Below are 20,164 nucleotides of genomic sequence, written 5' to 3'. Positions count from 1 at the left end.
ACAACAACAACAGAAACACATACACACATTTCAGTGTGAGTGTAGAACGCTCTTTCCAACATCCAGAAATTAACAATTTTATTACTTTTTAGGGGTATTTAGGAATGTCTATCTCTTTAAAATATGTGGATAGATTTTGAAACATTATTGTAAATCCAGAAATTTGACTTGACTCCAAAATGTACATTTCACATTTTTGGAAACTGGGAATAATTTGTTCTTAAGTGCTGTTGTATGCTAACCAGACAAATACTTTCCCTTGGGATTCTTTTGAAAACTCTCATAACATTAGACCTTGACCTAAGAACCACTGTCAAATTTATCTTCCCTAATGGATTCGTTTATAGAAAGGCAAAGTTTAAACTTCTGTGTTTGACACTGAAATGCAAAATAAGCAAAACATTTTTATTTAAGCACAAAACCACCAAATAACAGCAAGAATTCTTTCTTTCCTTCTTTTTTTTTTCTTTTTTGAGACAGAGTCTCGCTCATTCTGTCACCCAGTCTAGAGTGCAGTGATGCGATGTCCTCCACGTGTCGGGTTCAAGCAATACTCCTACCTCAGACTCCTGAGTAACTGGGATTACAGGTGCACACCACCATGCCCAGCCAATTTTTGTATTTTTAGTAGAGATGGGGTTTCACCATGATGGCTAGACTGGTCTCAAACTTCTGACCTCAAATGATCCACCTGCCCCGGCCTCCCAAAGTGCTGGGATTACAGGTGTGAGCCACCACACCTGGCCAAGAATTCTTACCTGTGGTGTTCTTTTCTAACTTTCTTGCATGTGTTGACTAAGTTGGATGCTGCAGAAGGGCCGACAGGGAGATCAAATGCATTTTCTGGGTGTTCGTGAATAATTAACCTACAGCATTATTTTAAACTTACACATAAAGAAAATAGGGGAACATATATGTGTAACTATAAAGACCTTTGATTTTGGGGAACAAAAAATTACAGAAAATTATTGGCATTCCTTGCTGAATTCTGAACTTAAATGCAATTTTTTAGCTCTCTAAATGTGAAGTATAAGAAAGTAGTATTACACACTATAAAAAGTTTATAAAACACAGGAAAATAAATATCCCCAATTTAATTGCTCAGAAACAGCTTGGAATATTTCTTTTCTGTCTTACTCTCCTCCTAAGCCTCTCAAACTACAATTATACTGGAAAGTTCATTGTTTTATTTTGCTGTTATTTGTTTATTTATTGTTATCTTGTGTCCTTCCTTCACTTATCATTACTTTGAAACCATTTTCTTGTTTCACCTATTTCTTTTCTAAAGCACAATCTATAACTGATGACATAGTTGTATCTCTAAAGGAGAACCCCAAAGAGAAATTCCTTCCTCATTTCTTCTCTTTCATCCTATTTAAACTTCTTCTCTTGTTTTTTTTTTTTTTTTTTTTTGAGACAAGATTCTCCTCTGTCACCCAGGCTGGAGTGCAGTGGTGCTTTCTTGACTCACTGCAGCCTCCACCTCCCAGGTTTTAAACAATTCTCATGCCTCAGCCTCCCGAGTAGCTGAGACTACAGGTGCATGCTGCCACGCCTACTAATTTTGTGTATTTTTAGTAGAGATGGGGTTTCACTGTGTTCCCCAGACTAGTCTCAAACTCCTGAGCTCAGGCTATCCACCTGCCTCGGCCTCCCAAAGTGCTAGGATTACGGGTGTGAGCTACCAAGTCCGGCCCTCTATTTGAACTTTTAACCATGTGCATGTGTTACTTTTTCCATTTAAAATTGAATACTCCTAAAACATCATTTTCATTGACTGTGTAATTCCATCATATCCTATTTTTTTTCCACCTTGGCCATGCAGATTTTCTTACCATAATAAATAAAAATAATTTTTTCCAATATTTTACCATAATAAATAGAGTAAGTATCCCTAACATAGACCTTCATCTGCATTGCTGATTATTTTCTTTGGCTAGATTCCCAAAACTAGAATGACTGGGTCAACCAATGAGAACTTTGAAAGACTTTTACATTACTGGGCAAACAGTACCAATTGGTACCCCTGTGTACCCCACCAGCAAAACGCAACTGAGCTCACCACATCCCTTCTCTGTCAGCCCCTCTTCCTTTTCTCTCTCACAACAAATCAGGAGGAGAATGAAGCAGTAGAGTTTCTGGAGAATTGGGTCAAGCAAATGTCCTGGGTCCTTGGATTAGGCTCGCTTACAAGGAGAAGGTCGGATTTTTATTACCAGCTCTTGGCATCTGCCTGTCTCCTCGTTGCACATCCGCACATGCACAGATTGGAAACATGGCACAGTGAGACTAGGTGACAATCCAAGAAAATGCAAATGTGATCTCATCTTGTGGCCATCATCCTTGCTTTGCAAGTAGCACACCCTCTTTGCTGTCAATCGAGTCAGGAGCCGTTCTCTTGGGTAATTTCAGGGAATCTGTCTCATTGCTCACATTCACATCCTCCTCCTCCAAATTTTATTTCCATTCCCACCAGCAAACTGCACCTGAACCCATCTCACCACACCTTTCATTCTTCATTGAAAAGCTAAGTGAATTCTCCCACCTTATCCCTCTATTTTTCCTAATGGTATAAAACAACAAAAACCCAAGGCACCACTCTGGCTACCCAAACCTCATCATTTTGTGCAGCTGGTGAAGAAGAGGTGGGGAGAACAACAAAGTATTGGAAGTTGTGGGCTCCGAGCAGGACTTAGATGGTGACCAGAAGCAGAAGAAACCCTGATCTCTCTGAGCTCTGAAGGTAGAGCCAAGAGTCCCCACCCAGAACCAGTGGGGCTCCTCTCTGCTTCCTCTGCATAGGACATTTTCTTCTCCCGGAAATTTGCATCATCTAGGGGACCACAGTGAACCACCAGTGGCCCATGGAACATACGTTGTAAACACTTGTGTCGAAGTCATTCTCAGAAAAAGGAGGAGAATCTTAAGTTCCCCAGTGGAAAGAGATCTAGGCTGGGTGCAGTAGCTCCCACTAATAATTTCAGCACTTTGGGACACCAAGGCAGGAAGCCCACTTGAAGCCAGTAGTTCAAGACCAGCCTGGGTAACATATACCAAGACCCCATTTCGACTTATAAATATTTTTTAATTAAATAAATTAATTAATTAAAGAAGATGAGACTGGTCTGGAATGTGCCAGAATCAACTTTCCCCTTGGCCTATATGTTTTACAGGCAACAAAAAGGCACAGGTGAGAGAAACTCAGTGAAGAAGGGGAAAGATGAGAGTGAGGTAGGAACCATCTTATTTCCCTAATCTATTTGAGAATACTGAGGCTTAGTGATGGTGAATAACTTGCCAAATATCACACAGTGAGGAAGTGGTTAGACTACAGTTCCTCCCTAAGTCTGACTAACTCTAAAGCCAAGACCACTACATTAGACTGTACGTGCTAACCCTGCTGCTTAGGAACTAATGTCATGCTGTACTGCAGGGTAAAAGGAGCACGTATGAGCGTATTGACTCGCCCACATGACCAGGTCAGGGAATGTGCTTGGCCTGTTCTGCAGAGACACTCATTGTCACCTCCCTGGTTAAACCCTCCAGCATGCTATGATCCAAAGGGAATGACGTGCATGTGAGCAATGAGATGGATTCCCTGAAATCACCCAGGAGAACAGCTCCTGACTCAGCTGTGAACAGGAGGTGTGCTGCTTTCAAACAAAGGATGACTGGCAGCCAGCTGAGTCCAAACAAAGGGTGACTGGCAGCCAGCTGAGTCCGCAACTTGCACTTGTTGAATGGGCATTGCTCCCCCTCTGCGCCATCTCTCCCACCACTTATAAATGGGTTCATGGGCAACACACAGAAACATACACATTCTTAATCTCTCACCGTTTACGCAAACTTCTGCTTGCATCACATGTCAAATTTCCTTCCCACGTGAGCTGTGTTTTGCTGGTCCCCACTTCTGATCCTTTCCTCTTTCTCTTTAATGATAAAAAGAATATCAAGAGCTTTACCAGAATGGGCACAACTTGGGCTAACTGAATACAGTAAATGCAACTTCAGCAACATTAAATTCTTTGATGTTTCATAGTAAAGGAAGTGGGAATGACCAATTTGGCCTGAGTTATTCAGAAAACACTTTAATTAACTAATTAATTTTAATTTACAAAGGCTCAGACACAGAGCAAATGCATGCACTGGTGTTCAATGCAGAGAAGAGAAGGTGTCATCACCTTAAATGGGTTCTGCGTTCTTCAGGGTCAGAACCCTGAAGAACTGACCTCCTTTTTGAACTGACCCCGACCTTGCTGAGTTTACCAACTTTCCTGGCCATGAGGGTCAGAAATCCACAATGATTTCATAAGTAATTTCTCATGAAACCACATACCACAGCATGAGTCACAAATGTGGCTGTGTACCTGTAGGAGTATATGTCATTCTTGTTAAATCTGCCAGGAATAGGATGATCAACTTGTCCCAGTTTGCCTGGGATTTTCCCTATTTGTACCAAAAGTCTTATGTCCTGGGAAATCCTTCAGTTCCAGGTATATCTGAGTGATTGACCACCCTACCCAGGAAATAAGGAAGGAGCAAGGGGTCCTTAAAGTGTTATCCCTACCAGAATCTGCCTCTTTCTCTCTCTGCAAAAGTAGAGAAGCTGCAACCTGTGGGACCTGGTGCTTCCATCCAGCTGCATGGGGAAGACATTTATGTCAACTTGAGCAGAAGGTAGGGTATCTATATTTATCTATTTAAATATGTCATTATCTTTCCCAGCTGAGATGTCTGTATATGCATGTGCATTAAAATACATATAATTATACAAATAATACATGATCACTGGAGAAAAATTAAAAATAAAAATAAGGGCAAGGTCTGGTGGCTCGTGCCTATAATCCCAGCACTTTGGGAGGCCGAGGTGGGCGGATCACCTAAGGTCAGGAGTTCAAGACCAGCCTGGCCAACATATTGAAACACCACTAAAAATACAAAAAAAAAAAAAAAAAAAATAGCCACGCTTGTAGTCCCAGCTACTTGGAAGGCTGAGGCAGGAGAATTGCTTAAATCTGGGAGGTGGAGATTGCAGTGAGCAGAGATCTCTCCATTGCAGTCCAGCCTGGACAACAGGAGTGAAACTCTGTCCCCCAAAAAATAAATAAAATTAAATTAAATTTAAAAATAAATAGAAATAAGATGAAGGTGAGGGACAATGGGAGGGAGAGCATTAGGACAAATGCCTAACGTTTGCAGGCCTTAAAATCTAGATGATGGGTTGACGGGTGCAGCAAACCACCACAGCACATGTATACCTATATAACAAACTTGCACATTCTGCACATGTATCCTGGAACTTAAAGTACAATTTAAAAAATTAAAACAAAAAATATTGAGAAGATGAGAAGGAGGTCAAAACTACTCATAATCCTACCACCCAGCGCTAACTAGTTTAAAAACCAGTTAAAAGTTAGGGCCAGGTGTGGTAGCTCACACCTGTAATCCCAGCACTTTGGGAGGCCAAGGTGAGTGGATCACCTGCAGTCAGGAGTTCGAGACCAGCCTGGCCAACATGGCGAAACCCCATCTCTACTAAAAACATAAAAATTAGCTGGGCGTGGTGGCGTGTGCCTGTAATCCTAGCTACTTGGGAGGCTGCAGCAGGAGAATCACTTGAACCTGGGAGGCAAAAGTTGCAGTGAGCCAAGAACACACCACTGCACTGCAGCCTGGGCAACAAGAGTGAAACTCCATCTCAGAAAAAAAAACAAAAACAGTTAAAATTTTGAGAATTTTTTGGTGTACACTTATAGATTATAATGTAGGCATATAAATGGGTATACATAATAGTAAGTCGATTGCAGGAAAATACACAAAATGATGCTTTGATGTTACTGCTCATTCAACAGTAAGAGTATTCATCCATGCCAATGTGAATTTTTTTACAACATTACGTTAATGGCTACATAATATTCCGTAATATGTGTATATCACAGTTTGCTCAACCACATTGATTAGGTAGGACATTTAGGCGGCTTTCCATTTTTTACTGTTATAAACACTACTGAAACCAACGGGCTTGTTGCTATATCACTGAACACATCCTTACTTATTTTGTTACTGTGCATTCTTGATAGTAAAACTGTGGGCCGGGCATGGTGGCTAACGTCTGTAACCTCAGCACTTTTGGAGGCAAAGCTGGGTGAATCATGAGGTCAGGAGATCAAGACCATCCTGGCTAACATGGTGAATCCTCATCTTTACTAAAAATACCAAAAAAAAAAGAAAATTAGCTGGGCATGGTGGCATGCACCTGTAGTCTTAGCTACTTGGGAGGCTGAGGCAGGAAAATTGCTTGAACCCAGAAGGCAAAGGTTGCAGTGAGCCAAGATTATGCCACTGCACTCAAGCCTGGGTGACAGAGTGGAACTCCATCTGAAAAAAAAAAAAAAGAGTGAAATTGTGGGTCAAAGAGAATGCATTTGTTGGTTGGCTAGTTGGCTGGCCAGTTTTGAGACAGAGCTCACAGTCACCCAGGCTGAAGTGCAGTGGCACAATCTCAGTTCACTGCAGCCTTGATCTCCGACTCAAGAGATCCTCCCACCTCAACCTCCAGAGTAGCTGGGACTGCAGGAGCACACCACCAAACCCAGCTGGTTTTTGTATATTTTTGTAGAGACAGGGTTTTGCCATATTACCCAGGCTAGTCTCAAACCCCTGGGCTTAAGTTATCCTCCCACCTCAGCCTCCCAAATAGCTGGGACCACAGGTGCAGGCCACCACACCCAGCTAGTTTTTTGTATTTTTGTAGAACTGGTGGTCTCACCATCTTGTCCAGGCTAGTCTTGAACTTCTGGGCTCAAGCAATCTGCCCACCTTGGCCTCCCAAAGTGCTGGGATTACAGGTGTGGGCCACTATGCCTGGCCCACTATTCCTGTTTTTTAGCATTCATGGCAAATGCTCCAGTCTAGACAGACAAATTTGGACTCGAATGAGGACTGGAGTTATTTCCTATTAGGATAAAGTTATCTTTTCTGTGATTCCTCCTGGTTTCTCAAGAGATTATCTTCTAGATTTACACACACCAACACACGCGTGCTCATGCACACACTTAAGAAAAGCATCTTGATCAAATACGAGTTTGTTAAATTTGTCCTCAGCATGAAGACTGCCATTAACAAGTTAGAAAAAACCTGCTGTTCTGTCTCTCACAGACCTCAGCTGAGGAGAGATTGCCATTTTATGAACACCAATCCCAACAGCTATACTTTGTTATAAATTAGTCTCATATATCCTGTTTAATTCTTATTGACTCCTCCTCTTTTATTGTCTCATTATTTAAAGTGAATCTAAATCAGGGGCCCCGAGCTTTCTTTGTTAAGGGCTGGATAGTACATATTATAGGCTTTGTGGGTCATTATCATCTCTAACACAACCATGGCACTCTACTGGTTTAGCACACAAGCAGAGAGAGGCAATACATAAATGAATGAGTGCAGTTGTGCTCCAATAAAAATTCATTTCTAAAAACAAGCAGTGGGGCCAGGCATGATGGCTCAGGCCTGTAACGCCAGCACTTTTGGGGGGCTGAGGCGGGTTAATCACTTAAGATCAGGGGTTCAAGACCAGCCTGGCAAAGATGGTGAAAGCCTGACTCTATTAAAAATACAAAAAGTAGCCAGGCGTGGTAGTACAAGACTGTAATCACAGCTACTCAGGAGGCTGAGGGAGGAGAATCACTTGAACCTGGGAGGCAGAGTTTGCAGTGAGCCAAAATAATACCACTGCACTCCAGCCTGGGTGACAGAGCAAGACTCTGTCTCAAAACAACAACAACAACAAAAGCCGTGGGCAAGAATTAGCCCTTAGTCTGGAATTTGCTGATGTAAATCACCTAGGGTTTGTTAAAACACAGATGACTAGGCCCCATCCCAAAGTTTCTGATTCACGAAGTTTAGGAATAGGTCCAAGAATCTGAATTTATAAGTTTCTAGGTGATGGTGATCCTGTTGGTTGGTGGGCTAGAGGGCAGTGCAGGGGGGATTAACACTTGAGAATGGCTGCTATAGGGTGGTCCCATAAACCCGAAGTACTTAATAAATTATCATATTTATAATATGACATTTTTCTCCTGAGTGACTGAATTGCTTGTATACACCTCTCCTCTTGGTCTTCTTTAGAAGGTTAGAATGATCAGCTTTTGTATCAGTTCGGCTATTTAGTAAAAGCCTGTAGAATCCCTCTAGCTAGTGTGTAAAGGAAGGGGTTTATTAACGTGGTTAGGGTGCTCACAGACACCTTGGAAAAAGCAGGAGGAATATTTTCCTGGGTCATCTTCCAGCAGCAGCTCCCAGAATGGCACTGCCGAGCTGTCCTGATGCCATGCACCCCACCCCTCCTGCTTCCTCCAAGCCCAAGTGCGAGTCAAAATCTCACACCAAGAGGGTCTGATTTTTAAAACTGAAGTCTGGCATCTGAGTTGTGAAGTTAAGGGAGGCTGGAAAATGCAGATTTGGGGATTTGATATTGGGAAAGCAGATAACTACACAATTATACAAATGCAGGGCAACAAATGTTCAGATTTGGAGCAGCCACTGTCCATACAATTCCACCACTGAAAAAGAAAAGGCACAGTGAGAAATAGAAAGTTACAAAGCAATAAAGCTCCAGCTCTCTGGAATTTATTTCAAAAGAATGGGGTTAGAATGGACAGACATGTGTTGGAATAGATGAGGCAGTATTCTTTGAGACAGGGTCTCACCGTTGCCCAGGCCGGAGAGCACTGATGCCATCAAGGCTCATTGCTGCAACCTCAAACTCCTGGGCTCAAGTGATCTTCCTGCCTCAGCCTTCCAAGTAGCTGGGACTAGAGGTGCACACCACCACACAGGGCTAATTTTTAAAAAATTATTTTGTAGAGACAGGATCTTGTTATGTTGCCCTGGCTGGTCTTGAACTCAGGAATTCAAGCGATTCTCCCACCTCAGCCTCCCAAAGTGCTGGGATTACAGACACAAACCACTGTGCTAAGCATGAAGCAGTATTCTTCTTCCCCCCTCTATTTTTTTACAGGACCCATGCAAATCTCTGTTTCATTTCCATTTTAGTGTATGTGCTGCCAAAGCCAGCATGATGAGGCAGTATTGATTATGAGTCAATGATTGTTGAGGCTGGATACTGAGTACAAGGAGGTTCATTGCATTGTTCTCTCTTCTTTGTTATATGTTTACATTTTTCTTAATAAAGGAATAAAAATTTAAAAGGCATCAAAAGCAGAAAGAAAAAGAATGGAGATAAACATTGATCTCTGACCTCTAGATGGTATGCTTTCTCTTTTTGTGGTATACTTTCTCTACAGAGCATATACCACATAATACAGATCTTTGGATGGGAGTTACTGCCAGAGCACAGCCATCGTTTTGGCAACATTCCCAAAGGAATAAAAGAAGTAATGTCTTTCACTGAAAGTAGGTCAAGGTAAGGGATTATTACCACAGTCATTCACTTTGCTTTTCTCTGACAAATGCGAGGTGACCACTTGTTACATTCAATGGAGCTCTGATTGGCTGGGCTCTTCTAGGGTTACCAGCAAATAAAATATGCAGGGCCCCAGTTAAAATTAAATTTCAGATAAACAGCAAATACATTTTTTTTCAGTATACTTGTGTCCAATGCAATATTGAAGAAATGCTTATGCTAAAAATGTATTTGTTGTTTACCTGAAGTTCACACTAAAGTGGGTATTCCATATTTTATCTGGCAACCCTACTTATATGACTTATACCATTTAGGATATTCCATCCTCCCCACTTTTCTCCAATGCATTCCATGCCTTAGTTCACCCCACACTGTCTAGACTGGACTCTGTAATTATGACTCTCTGGGTATCTCATCATTAACTTTCCCTGCGTTCCTAGAAAGGCTTTTTCCCAGGTCTTAGATAAGTTCAAGGTAGACTTTCTCTCTGACCTTATGGCCCCTGAAGGGAAATGGGGAAAGATAGAAGCCATTTGCCTAAGGCTTTCCAAGCAGGTGCCTACTCTCTAAGATGAGGAGCCCAGATGTAGGTACGCATCCATTTCTTTCAATATCCTTTCAACACAGCAGAGATTGAGACCCCCAATAAGTACAGACCATTCCTGCTGTTGCATTCTTGATATAGATATTCAAAGGAAACAAAGAAAGAATGGTTTCATGCTGGAAATAAGGAGATAGCACCTCATCCAGCTTAACTCTCATTTTGTCAATGTTGGTTCCAGATTATTAGCACCACATAGTCAAGGTTCCATGACAGAGAAGCCCTTACATCTTTTCCTGCCTACCAGTGACTTGACAACTCATTAGCATGTCTACTGGAAGTGAGCCAGAGGAAGGAAATGATAAAACATCATGAGTCAACATGTTACCTACCAGAAGTTCTGGTAAAAGGAGTAAGAGGAAGACAAAGAAAATAAGTCTTAGGAGATTGTGGGGCTCTCTATTCTCCTTCTCCTCTAAACTGGGCTCATAGTGGACCTCCCTGATGAAGGTTCTAGAGAGAGACTAAATTCCATTTCCTGGAATCGTAAGAAATATCTACCATTCATGTTTTCCATTCTACTCTGAAGTTAAACAAATGTTAGAGTTCTAATGGGGTGGGGGAATACAGTGACTTTAAAAGGTGGCTACAGGGCCCAGATGGACTAAGATGAAGGCAGAATTATTCATACAGAGAGAACAACTTTTGTTCAGAAAAACAATATTCATTGGTATATTTGGTCTTCCAGTGTAGGCTAATGAGAAGTCTAGACAGAGAATAATTAAATGGCTTGTTTTGCATAAGAAATGGGAGTTGGTTTAAGTGTTCCCTTTAGGGAGGGAAAACAGGAATTTTGAGAGCTATGGAGAGAGAAAGATTGAAGAAATAGGTAGCAGAGGGGAAGGGGGATCCCAGGGACATATCAGGGGAAGGATGGCTGGACAGAAAATGGCTGAGCTGTCAATGCCTGAGGGATTCCAGCATCCGCTTTATAAAGAAATGATTTATTGTGGGAAATTTCAACTATGTACAAAAGTAACCAGACTCATATAAACAACCTCAATGCACCCTGGCCAGCTTCAACAATTATTCATGCACAGCCAATCTCGTTTCATCTAAAATGCCCTACTCACTCATCCCTCTCCCATGGATTATCTTGAAAGAACCTCCAGTGATAGTGTTTGGCTCTGTGTCCCCACCCAAATCTCATTTCAAATTGTAATCCCCACGTGTCAAGGGAGGGAACTGGTAGGAAGTGACTGGATCATGGGGGCGGTTTCCTTCTGCTGTTCTCATGATAGTGAGTGAGGTCACACAAATGTGATGGTTTAAAAACCTCTCTCACCTACTGCCATGTAAGACGTGCCATGCTTCCCCTTCCACCATGATTGTTAATTTTCCTAAGGCCTCCCCAGCCATCAGAAACTGAGTCAATTAAACCTCTTTTGTTTATAAATTACCCAGTCTCAGATAGTATCTTTAATAGCAGTGTGAGAAAAGACTAATAAACCCAGATAGCATGTTTTATCAGTGAACATTCAGTATAGCATTAAATTTTAAGTAGTAGCCAATTCTGGGTTGTACTGTCTGCCCCCCATTCTCTGTACCCCCTTCCTGCCCCCATTTAGCTGATATCCACACTAAATGCTTGTTCCTGCAGGAGCCAAGTGAGTGGTGCCTTGGGGGAGAGGGAAAATGAAGAAGTGCGCAAGGTCCACACTGGTGATGATTCCACACTCAGAGCTCTGAGCTGTCAGAACCCAAAGAATCATCTAGAAACCAAGAGACAATGGGAAATAAGGCAACAGCAAGGTGGAAGAGGTGAACATGAACCTGGTGAAAACCTGCAGGAAGATCAGGGTAAGGGTATTGCCCTGCCCAAAGGTGGGGGTGGTGCCCAGGCCACCCTCTCAGGACATCACATAAACATGGACACTAGAGGCTCCTAGACACTCACAGCACATATCTATCCAGACTACTTGGACTACATAGTTGAGAAAGTAAATGGACTTTGATGTGAGGAATGCAAGTCCTTTTAAATTATCAGGCCCAGGGAGATATTAAAATGAGACAGCAATCACGTCCTACTCCCTTTTTAAAACTGCTTTCTATTGCCACGAGTAGCTGTAAAGTAACCTAATAATGCCACATTGAACACTATAACCACACCCTATAGCCTAATGATGTATAACTAATCACTGATCAATGTTATTTCTGTAAGCCAGTTCCTGACAACTTTGTATCAGCCCTACTCCCTGTCCCCCCAACTTTTTTTTTTGTCTTTAAAAACCTGGTTATGTGATGGCACAGTGGCTCACACTTGTAATCACAGCACTTTGGGAGGCCAAGGCTGGAGGATTGCTGGAGCCTAGGTGTTCGAGACCAGCCTGAGCAACATGGCGAAAACTTGTTTACAAAAAATACAAAAATTATCCAGGCCTGGTGGTGTGTGCCTGTAGTCCTGGCTACTCTGGAGGCGGAGGTGGGAGAATCACCTGAGCCTGGGGAGGTCAAGGCTCCAGTGAGTCATGATCCACTACACTCTAGCCTGGATGACAGTGAGACCCTGTCTCAAAAAACAAAGGAACAAATAAACAAACAAACCTGCTTGGAACAAAGATGAATGGAATTCATACCCAAGGCTACTTGGGTCTGAGTCTTCCCAGCAGCTGTCAACCCTTTGGCTAAAGTAAACTCCTCCAGTTACATCTTATGCCTCAGCCTCTTCCTTTTAGCTTGACAGTCATTGAGCTTTAGCAAGTTCCTCTTTTTTGCTAGCCCATGCTGGACACATTTTAAATGAGAGTCATAACTAACATATTTGCATTATTCAAAATAGCTTCAAGAAACCAGAAACCTGTCACACATATTTGTTTTCTTCTTTAGAACAATGCATGTGTTTAGGGAAAATGAAAACAGTCTATAGCTGAACTCATGTTAGTGCTTTCCAGAATCAAATGGTCACAGACACTCAAAGCTCTTCTTCAGGAATAAGGGGTTAACCTTGCCTTCCAGTGCTTCACTGTCTGCTCTCAATGTTTGCTACTCCACCCCATTGTTCAACCCTTTTACCAAACGCCTGCTGTCAGCAATGTTTAGTAAATAGCCTTTTTAACAAAAGTGTCATTTCTTTCTCATATTAAAATTCCATAATAAATCTTTTTTCCCCACCCCATGAGTTTTTCTGACACCCATAAAGAATTTTCCTTTCAACATCCTGTCTTCTTGCCTTCTCTACTCAAAGCTTTACTTGACACCTGCCTTCCAGGTAAGACAACACCCCTTAGAGCTCGTAATCTTGCCAAGTTAGTCTTTAGACTTTTTTATCCTGATAAAATGTTTGCTCACTCAGCACTAGTAGCAATCCTCTCCTCTGAGAATTGAGGTCTGTGTACTCGTTAATGATCCCATAATGCCCTTGTAGTCTCTGTAGGACAAGGGCCCCACAAAAAAAAAAAAGATAATCTTTTCTTAGAGTCTTGGTTCTCAGACTTTGAGCATGCAGCAGATACCTGGAGGGCTTTGTTCTAAAAAAGTCTGCTGAACCCCACACTGAAGTCACTGATTCAGCAGGTCTGGATAGACCTGAGAATATGCATTTACATGCACAGATGAAAATAACTTAGTCTTTGGCTTCTAGAAGGATGCAGTCTAATGGATAAAACCCTCTTTTGATCTGGGCAGCACTTCAGAATTTGAAAATCTTCGTCGTATTTATTAGACTAAAAAAAAAAAAAAAACACCCTCACAACTGTGTTAGGGGAAGCAGAGTCTAGACTATGGGTTAGAAAACTTGAGTTGGAATTCCCTACCAAGTATTACCTCTATGATTATGGTCAAGTTGCTTAAACTCTGAAAGCCTGCCTGAGTTATCTGTGAAATGGGAATACTATTCTCCCAGGTAGGTAATACTTGTATTTGTAAAAATACTATATGAGCTAAAAACAAAAATGCTACACAGATACCCAATTAGAAAAAAAGATAGGGCGGGTGCGGTGGCTCATACTTGTAATTCCAACAGTTTAGGAGCCGAAGTGAGTGGACTGCTTGAGGTCAGGAGTTTGAGACCAGACTAACAAAATGGTAAAACGCTGTTTCTACTAAAAATACAAAAATTAGCTAGGTGTGGTGGCACATGCCTGTAGCCCCAGCTACTTGGGAGGCTGAGGCAGGAGAATCAATTGAACCCAGGAGGCGGAAGTTGCAGTGAGCCGAGATCACATCACTGTACTCCAGCCTGGCAGACAAAGCAAGACTCTGTCTAAAAAAAAAAAAAAAAGAAAAAGAAAAAAGATAGGCTGGATCAGTTTGAAAAAGACCATGAGAATATTATGAAACACAGGAAGAAAGCAGTGCATTCACCTGGCATGAAGAAAGGTTGGATGGGGTTGGTGTTGGGGCTCAGAAAACAATTCCCCAAATATGCTGCTTTGGACTTCAAACTGAGAGTACCTGGGGAGCAGCAAATGCAGAGAAGGGCTTTCTCTATCTAGCCTCTCTCATCTGATTAAGGGAAGTTCCTCCAGAAGAATAGTCATCAACCAGGGAAGATTAACTCAGGAAAATAGACTAAAGGTCTGACCTCTTGCTCAGAGAGACTTTTAACATAGGCTGCCAATTCATTCATCTGAGGGTTGCTGCCTGAGACACTTTTTCTGCTTTATAACCAGATAACACAGCCTTTGTTCACAGTGCATTTCCGCCCCTCTCCCTGCCTCACCTCATCACCACCACCCTCCCAGAGCCCCCAGCCCCTATATTTTTCTGTGGGGTATTAAAGCTTCAGTCAGCTGGTCCTCGTCTGAGTCATAGTTTGTGTGGTTCCTGTGCACATGTGCACGTAATACATTTGTATGCCTTTTCTCCTATTAATCTGTGTTTTGCCAGTTTCTTCCAGACACTCAAATTATTGAACCTTTAGAAGGTAAAAGGAAAGTTCCCTTTGCCTCTACATAGTTTCATGAAACAGATGGAATTTTTGCTGGGCCCTAAAGGTTTTCAACAGGTAGGGAATTAAGCAGGGAAGGAAAGTGTCGGGGAAATGCATGCCACATTTAAGAACTGGAGAACATGGGAAAATGATTAATCTGATGATACAGCTGCAAAAGAAGTGTAAAACCACAGAAAACTTTGAATACCAGGAAAAGGAGTTTCAGCATGCTTTGGTAGACAATGGGTAGCTAATAAGTGTCCTGACCAACGGATAAGTTACACTGGTGTGAGTATGAGGTAGATTGGAAGGAGAAGAACATAGATGCATCAGAAGCTGTTAAGTCCACATTCTTTAACAGCTCTCCCTACCACCCCACCTTTGGCTTTGTTCCTGTCTCCCCATCTTCCATTGGTGTGGCCTTATAATAAATCCCTATCTTCTAAATCATCAACTCTGCCCCAGAGAGCTCCTTCAAAGGAGGGGCAGCTCTCCTGTGGTCCTAGCCCTGCCTTCTGTGGCACTACAGGAGAACACACATCCCCCCTCCTCCTAAAGATTCTTGGCAGCCCTCTTATCCTCATTCAGATTTCTCTTCTGGTAAAATGTGCCCAGTTTTTTCAGCCATTTCTCACTGAAGTGGCTTTTCCACCATCTTAGTTACCCTTCTCTGGATATTATGTAGTTTCTCTCACAGAAAGAAAAGCACATGGTATTACCAAAGGCACTGGATAATTTAAACAAACAAACTTCTGATGGGCAAATAAGAACTTAATCCCCCACCCACCTCTTTTTCTTACTGGGTAACTTCATTGGGAGTACTTGAGAGAAAGTCAAGTACAAGGCCCAAGGGAGTTCTCACTTGTCTATGGTACCATTGACACATTGGCACCTTGGGCATATTTAAATCCTTCATCTCATTCTGACTTAGGTTTGCTTTGACTTACAGATTAACCCTAGATGTTGTGTATCTTTCCCTTAGGGAATTTTATGGGTGCCATTCCTGTAATCTACACCGTCTCTTTTATACCCTAGTTTTAGGGGACAGAACTGTGTGTACATTGCTTTAGATTTTCTTTTTTTTCAGCTTGGCACAGTGGCTCACACCTGTAATCCCAACACTTTGGGAGGCCGAGGTAGGAGGATCACTTGAGCCCAGGAGTTTGAGACCAGCCTGGGCAATAAGTGTCTCTACAGAACAACAGCAGCAAAAATTAGCTGGGCATGGAGGCATACACCCGTAGTCCCAGCTACTTGGGAGGCTGAGGCAGGAGGATCACTTGAACCCAGCAGATTGAGGCTGCAGTGAGCCATGATTGTGCCACTGCGCTCCAGCCTGGGTGACACAGTGAGACCCTGTCTCACAAAAGAAGAAGAAGAAGAAGAAGAAGAAGAAGAAGAAGAAGAAGAAGAAGAAGAAGAAGAAGAAGAAGAAGAAGAAGAAGAAGAAAAAGCTGGGTGCAGTGGCTTACCCCTGTAATCCCAACACTTTGAGAGGCTGAGGTAAGAGGATGGCTTCAGCCCAAGAACTCGAGATCACAATGGGCATGATGGCAAGACCTTGCCTCTACAAAAAAAAATAATAAATAAGAATAAATAAAAATGCATAAAAGATTTTGTTTCTCTTTCACTATAATAGTTAACCTCTGGTTGATCATTACATTTTATTCCTTTAGTTCATTTTCATTTTCCCTGAGCCTGAAGGGTTAACCTGCCTGTGGTTGATGTGTGCACACCTTGGGAATTTTTTGTGGCTTTCCTAAGCCCACCCTAAGTCTCTCCAGAAGCAACAACAAAATGCATGGCTAATACATTTCCACTTTTAATAATAGGGTCAGAGTGCTATTTCACATGAAGAATAGGTGCTATTTCACATGAAGACCATGTTCATAATTAAAACAAAGCATTGTAAAAACAGTTTTTTAAATGCCATGTTCAACATGCAATATGAACCTAATGTATACATGGAAGCCCTCAAAAGTGAATGTCTTTTGCTGTGTTATTGTTATTGTACACAAAAGCCTCTGAATGTCTCGTCAGTCTCCAAACCCTGAAAATTTTTCCCAATATGTGTCTCCCTCATTTCCTCACAGTATGTAACACATGTATCCAAGGAAAACGAAGGACAGATTGGGTTTTTGCTTTGTGTGGAAACACATTTCACTTTCCCTGCAAAAGCAAAATGTCTGTCTGAGCCCAGCTGATAAAACAAGATGTTTTGGTTTGATAAGATTTTTCTTCTATGTTGCTTGGTGTGGTGACATACTCAGATTCATTTAGAAAACAATTTTTATTGACTGTGACTCATTAGAAAGAATGTCGTGTGCTGGCATTTCATCACTGAACAGGGAATCTTGGCCATATAGGGCCTTTGGCTCAGATATGATTCAGGAAAGAAATAATGGACTTCCATGGGACCGGAGGAATGCAAGTAAACATGCAGTGCCCCGGTGCTCTTCTGTGTCATCTCACTGTGGTGTTAGTGGGGACGAGCTTGCTCCTGTGACTCCAAAGATTAAGACCACATCAGACCACACCAGGAGATGCTGCTTTTCCCTTAGAAGGACTGACAACCTAAGAAAACGATGTGTGCTATTAATCAAGGCTTTAGGAATTTAGCAATTTTTGAAAAGGAAATATTATAGGAAGTTCCCACATAAATGCAAGCACAATAAATATAAAGTACTAGCTGGGCCCAGTGGCTCATGCCTGCAATCCCAGCAACTTTGGGAGCCCAAGGTGGGAGGATCACTTGAGTTCAGGAGTTTGAGACCAGCCTGGGCAACAAACTGAAATCTCAGCTCTACAAAAAAAAAAATCAAAAAAGTATGTGCCTATAGTCTAAGCTACTCAGGAGGCTGAGGCCAGACAATTGCTTGAGCACAGGAGGCGGAGATTGCGGTGAGCCGAGATCGCACCATTGCATTCCAGCCTGGGTAACAAGAGCAAAACTCTGTCTCAAAAAAAAAAAGATATATGGGCCAGGCATAGTGGCTCACGCCTATAATCTCAGCACCTTGGGAAGCCGAGGCAGGCAGATCACTTAAGGTTAGGAGTTCAAGACCAGCCTGGCCAACATGGTGAAACTCTGTCTCTACTGAAAAAATACAAAAATTAGTCGGGTGTGGTAGTGCGTGCCTGTAATCCAGGCTACTCAAGAGGTTGAGGCAGGAGAATCACTTGAACCTGGGAGGCAGAGGTTGTAGTGAGCTGAGATTGCGCCACTGCATTCTAGTATGGGCAACAGAGCGAGACCGTGTCTCAAAAAAACGAAAATGAACCAAACTACAAAAAATATGTCTGAGTGCAGTGGCTTACACCTGTAATCCCAGTACTTTTGGAGGCCAAGGCGGGAGGATTGCTTGAGCCTGGGAGTTCAAGACCAGCTTGGGCAACATAGTAAGATCTCCTCTGTAAAGCATAAAAATTAAAAAGTAAATTTAAAAATGATAAATAAAATTTTTTAAAAGTACAATGTTTACTAAGTCATGGTGTTTTTTAAGGTATTTTATAGGACTTGACTTTTTCATAAAGTTAGTTGTAAATAAGTAGAAGACCCTAAACAAAAGGTTTACTGGATTCTTTGTAGTTTCATGTCAGTCTTTAGAGTTCTGATTGCATAAAGGAAGATTACTTGAAATATGTTTAAGCCTATTTAAGAAATGAGGCTTTCTAATATCAGAAGAATATAAATATTTCATACCAGAAGAATTATTTCATGCCAGAAGAATATAATTTTTCAGCGACATTTTAAATTATTTTTCTCCCTCCTGCACATTGATTCAGCAATATTTTTTAAAGCCTGAGATAATGCCTCTTCAAAACAAAATTTGAACACAGAATGGTTCAAAATCAAACTGGAAAACCAAAAGAAAAATTACCAAAATTCTACTTGTTATTTTATAAAAATCTTATTTCACTGATCTCCTTTACAATGCCCTATTTGCGAACCTGTCCATCAGTAACCTCCCCTCAGACACTCCCACTTGTACCTTCTCTAACGCTTACCCCTCTTGGAAGTATTCGGGATCACAAGTTGAGATACTTTAATAAGAGTGGACTTCAATAAAGAAGTCTCTGCTTCAGGAAGAGATAGGGCCTTGCATCTTTGGGATGATTTGACAGATTAATGCTACTATGTGATGGTTAAGATACCGCCTTCTGCAAAGATAAATAATGTTAATTCATGTGCTTCCAAAAATCAAGGACAAAGCCAAAGACGTAAGACCAGGTGATAAAGTTTATGGCTGAGAAGGCAACCAAGATTCAAACTGATTGACAGCAGAAGCCAGATAAGGATTATGCATTTGTTCCCGATGAGTGCGGTGAATAAAAATAAAAAATTCTGAAGGCCAGCAGAGTAGAAGAGGGGTGTAAATTAAAGAAAACCACAGAGTGAAAATACAGTGAGCAGCTAGACAACAAAATGATTTTGACTTCAGAGGAGGCTGAAAGATAAATCCCTACAGGTGGTGCTCAATGAAAGGATGTGAAACTGAGGAGGTCCTCGAGGCTAAGTCACGACTTGCAGTTCACCTGAGCATACTTGATGCTGACCCTGACCCTCTACTTCTCTCTCTGGGCTGCTTCTGTCGGGAGAGGGGGTCACTTTGTTCCTTAATGCAGTGGCTTCGGCTGAAAGGCAGAGCACATGTCAAGATGAAGCTCTGAAGAATTGATCAAAAATAGTGGCAGAGTGAGATGGAGATTTAAATCAAAGGGCTAATTTATGAAGGCTTCAAAGATTTTTTTTTTTTTTTTTTAAAGAATGAACATAGAGTAGTGGTTGCTGAGGGCCGGAGAGGTTGGAGGTAGAGGTGCCAACTGAAGGATACTTCAGATTTCTTCAGGAGGTGATTAAAATTTTCTGAAATCGAGTGTTACAGCTCTTTTGGAATTTGTCTAGCAGGTTTTCTGGTTTTCACTGGAAAACTCCCACAGTAAAAAACAGAAAAAAGAATTATTCTAAAATTGGCTGTGGTAATGGTTGCATTTATGCTGTGAATAGGCTTTAAAATATTGAAATGTACACTTCAAATGACTGAACTGTATGGTATATGAATTATATATCAATAAGGCAATTATATATCAATAAAACTTTTTTAAAAAAATAACAAAAACCTATAAGCCACTAGAGAGGAGAGTCAATGTGGTGTGAAAACAAAACAGCACAGCAATCTCACAGGACTAGGTGGGAAAACCAAAGATCACGAACCCCCCAGAAGGAAAGCTATTATCAAATGCTAAGGAGAGAACTACAGGAAAACTAAAT

The 20,164-nt window shown here is 41.7% G+C and overlaps 1 non-coding gene across 1 annotated transcript; it reads left to right on the top strand.

The window, feature by feature from the left end:
• Positions 1 to 19,767: 19,767 nt before the first annotated feature.
• Positions 19,768 to 19,829, top strand: LOC118147048 (U7 small nuclear RNA). The gene has a single exon (XR_004733221.1). It is a non-coding gene; the product is annotated as a U7 small nuclear RNA (small nuclear RNA).
• The last annotated feature ends 335 nt before the right edge of the window (positions 19,830 to 20,164 follow it).

The sequence above is a fragment of the Callithrix jacchus genome, chromosome 13 (genome assembly GCF_049354715.1).
Source record: "Callithrix jacchus isolate 240 chromosome 13, calJac240_pri, whole genome shotgun sequence".
NCBI lineage: Eukaryota > Metazoa > Chordata > Mammalia > Primates > Cebidae > Callithrix > Callithrix jacchus.
The sequence above is the reverse complement of the archived record's forward strand: the minus strand, read 5'-3'. Positions and strand labels throughout refer to the sequence as shown.